This window comes from Mandrillus leucophaeus, unplaced genomic scaffold, assembly GCF_000951045.1.
Source record: "Mandrillus leucophaeus isolate KB7577 unplaced genomic scaffold, Mleu.le_1.0 Scaffold2107, whole genome shotgun sequence".
NCBI lineage: Eukaryota > Metazoa > Chordata > Mammalia > Primates > Cercopithecidae > Mandrillus > Mandrillus leucophaeus.
In genome coordinates this window covers 49,061-53,419 of record NW_012102152.1, presented here as the reverse complement: position 1 = coordinate 53,419, position 4,359 = coordinate 49,061, and positions in this window count along the sequence as shown.

Genomic DNA, 4,359 nt, shown 5'->3' with positions numbered 1-4,359 from the left:
CAAACATCTTCAGTTTTTGACCACTCAGAATGGTCCATCAACATACCTCTTTCCCAAATTTCTTTGTCACTGATTTTCCAATCATGCTTCTTCCAAGTCCCTGATCATCCAGCCAAACCGTTGGCTATAGCCCATGAATCAGTATATGATTGCACATCTCGCCATTTCTCCTTAAATGCAAAGTGCACAACTAGGTGCACTGCTTGAAGTTCTGCCCAGTGGGAAGATTTCCCTTCACTGCTATCCTTCAGAAATGTCTTAGAAAAGGGCTGTAGGTTGCAGCTGTCCACTTTCAGGTGGTGCCTGCATATTGTGCAGAACCTCTGCGAACTAGGCCCCAGTCTTCTCTTCCTCTGTCAATTGATCATAGGGACTCCTCATGAGGCCACTGGTGTAGGCTGGGGGAAAGAAGGCAGGATGGCAGGAGTGGAGACCATTGGCATTTGAGCCACTTCCTCATGTAACTTACTTGTGCCTTCAGGACTTGCTCAAGCCCAATCACATATACCACTTCCATTTGATGACGGAATGCTGCTGTGCATGGGACATTTTATGGTGAGATAGTCAGAAAGCACCCAGTTCATGATAGGCAGTTCAGGTTGCATGGTGACCCGATGACCCACAGGCAAATGTTCAGTTTCCACCAAAACCCAGTAACAGGCCAAGAGCCGTCTATCAAAAAAAGAGCAGTTATCCACAGAAGATGACAGGGTCTTACTGCAAAACTCTAGAGACTTCTGCTGTGATTCACCTATGGGGGCCTGCGAAAGGCTCCAACTAGTGTCTGTGCCACTGACAACTCAAGCACCATTGGATCTGCTGGGTCATATGGCCCAAGTGGCAGAGCAGCTTGCACAGCAGCATGGACCTGTTGCAGAACCTTCTCGTGTTCTAGACCCCACTCAAAACTAGCAGCCTTTTGGGTCACTCAATAAATGCGCCAGAGTAACACATCCAAATGAGGAATGTGTTGCCTCCAAAATCCAAATAGGCCCACTAGGTACTATGCCTCTTTCTTGGTTATAGGAGAGGCCAAATACAGCAACTTACCCTTCACCTTAGAAGGAATCTCAACACGCCCCACACCACTGGACCCCTAGAAATTTTACTGAGGCAGAACATCCCTGAATTTTGAGTTGGATTTATTTCCCATCCTCTGGCATGCAAATATCTTACCAATAAGCCCACTGTGTTTGCTAATTCATGCTCACTGGATCCAATCAGCATATGTCATCAGTGTAATGGACCAGTGTGATATATTGCAAAGTGAAAAGCAATCAAGTTCTCTCTGAATAAAATTATGACACAAAGCCAGAGAGTTGATATACCCCTGAGGAAGGACAGTAAAGGTATATTTCTGGCCTTGCCAGCTGAAGGCAAATTGCTTCTGGTGGACCTTATGGACCAGAATGGAGAAAAAGGCACTTACCAAGTTAATGACTGCATACCAGGTACCAGGAGATGTGTTAATTTGCTCAAGCAATGAAACCACATCTGGTACAGCAGCTGCAATTGGAGTCACCACTTGATAATCCTCTGTAATTCTCCAAGATCCATCTGTCTTCTGAGCAGGCCAAATGGGAGAGTTGAATGGGGATGTGGTGGGAATCACCACCCATGTCTTTCAGGTCCTTGATGGTGGCACTAATCTCTGCAATCCCTCCAGGGATGCAATATTGTTTTTGATTTACTATTTTTCTAGGTAGAGGCAGCTCTAATGGCTTCCATTTGGCCTTTTCCACCATAATCGCCCTCACCCTACCAGTCAGGGAGCCAATGTGCGGATTCTGCCAGCAGCTAAGTATGTCTATTCTAATTATGCATTCTGGCACTGGGGAAATGACCACAGGATGAGTCCAGGTACCCACTGGATCCACTGTAATTTGGACCTGAGCTAAAATTCCATCAATTTCCTGACGTTTAAAAGCCCCTACTTTATCTGGGGGGCCACAATGACATTTTGGGTCCCTTGGAATCAACATCAGCTCAGAGCCAGTTTCCAGTAGTCCCTGAAATGTTTGATCATTTCTCTCTCCCCAGTGCACAGTTACTCTGGTAAAAGGCTGGAGGTCTCCTTGGAGAAGGATAGGAGAAAGATTCACTGCATAAACTGTCAGTAATGTAGCGGGGTCCTTCCTCAACGGGACCCAGCCTCCCCTTCATTAAAGGGGTTCTGGATCTGTAAACTGGCTGAAAATTGAGGGGCTGCAAATCTCTACTTTCATAATTCAAATTATCTTTTGTCCATTAGACCTAGAAGCTTTCTGCTTGCCTAAATTAAGTAGGAATGCAGTAGGCTTCCTATCAATTTCACATCTAGGAACACCATGATTAATTAGCCAATGCCAGAGCTCTACACAAGTCAGATTATTCTGATTGCCATTTTGCCTCTGCTGTCCACTACAGTAGCTACACTTAACCTTGCCTTTGATGGTTGAGTGCCCCCACTTGGTCCCTGCCACCTTGGGATCCAATTTTTCCCATTGTATTTAAATTCTGTAGTTGAGTGACTGCAGTTCACATTGTTAGCTCTGACATACAGAGAAGAGCAATTACAGGGCATCTTCAAAGAGGCCTGTGCTGCCCTCACAAATCTATTTTGCAAGGCATTGGTCAAGGGTATATCTTCTGGACCCTCCCAGTTGGAATGAGTAGGTCTAAAGAGACTAATCAACTCCACCATCCCAATCTCCCTAAGCCTTTGTATCCCTTCCTCTACATTAAGCCAAGGGAGATCAGGCATTTCCAGCTCACTCACAGTGGGCCATCTTTTAATCCACATTTCAGCTAACCAAGCAAATAAACTATTAGACTTTTTATTTTATAACTCCCAGAGCTGCAATATTAAATGCAGAGTCCCTACTTAGTGGGCCTAAATCAACAAATTCAGCCTGATCCAACTCTATGTTCCTTTCATCATTATCTCACACCCTGAATATACATTCCCATGTTTGCCTTTCAGATTTCTGTTTAAATAAATTAGAAAACTCAAGCTATTACTGCGGATGGGGAAGCTATTTCTTCTAGCAAAAAAAATTCATCAGAGTTTATAAACTCAGTGTCCCCAGCTTCATCAGGGTCTACCCACACGTCCCCATTCCAAGCTACAAGGTCCTACTCTTTTCCAATCAATGCCCTCACTTTAACAGTAGACACCTGGCAAGGCTGTGCATGCACCTTTCACTGCATGTCAGCCACCCGCATGATAAAAACTTGTGTCTGTTTTTCCACAATTTCAGCTTTTTCTCCACAGGAGATAATGAGAGACAGGACCAGCTGGATTTCCTAGGCCAACTAAGAATTCCTAAGCCTAGCTGGGGAAGGTGACTGCACCCATCTTTAAACACGGGGCTTGCAACTTAGCTCACACCCGACCAATCAGGTAGTAAAGACAGCTCACTAAAATGCTAATTAGGAAAAACAGGAGGTAAAGAAATAACCAATCATCTATCGCCTGAGAGCACAGCGGGACAGGGGGAGGGACAATGATTGGGATCTAAACCCAGATATTCAAGCTGGAAACAACAACCCCCTTAGGGTCCTCTCCCATTTTATGGGAGCTCTGTTTTCACTCTATTAAATCTTGCAACTGCACAATCTTCTGGTCCATGTTTGTTATGGCTTAAGCTGAGTTTTCACTTGACGTCCACCACTGCTGTTCGCCGCCATCGAAGACCCGCCGTTAACTTCCACACCTCCAGATCCAGCAGGTGTCCACTGCGTTTCTGATCCAGCGGGATGCCAGCTGCCGCTCCCTATCAGGCTAAAGGCTCGCCATTTTTCCTGTATGGCTAAGTCCCAGGTTTGTCCTAATTGAGCTGAATACAAGTAGCTGGGTTCCATGGTTTTCTTCTGTGACTCATCACTTCTAATAGAGCTGTACCAGTCACCGCATGGCCCAAGGTTCCATTCCTTAGAATCCATGAGGCCAAGAAGGCCAGGTCAGAGAACAAGAGGCTTGCCGCCATCTTGGAAATGGCCGGCCACCATCTTGGGAGTTCTAAGAACAAGGACCCCAACAGTAACAATAAGGCTCTCACTCAGCGCAATCTTAGCAGATTTGAGGCTCAGTATCTGTTCTGAAGCCAGGAGATAGGATGCCTTTCATTATTTTCTTTCATCACTTTGTCCACTGAACTTAGGAGCAACCAACCAGCTTCATTTTGTTCCCTGGTTCTCCATATATGGTCAAAGGTATTATGTATAGAGTTACTAAACTCCTTGCCTCTCACAAGTGATGAACCAAAAATGTCAAATGTATTTATTTTGCATAACTCTCTAAAAAGTTCATGTGAAGGACAATCAGTGTTCTCCACACTATTAGCAGTACAGTCCTTAGCAGTTTTGGATCTAATTATA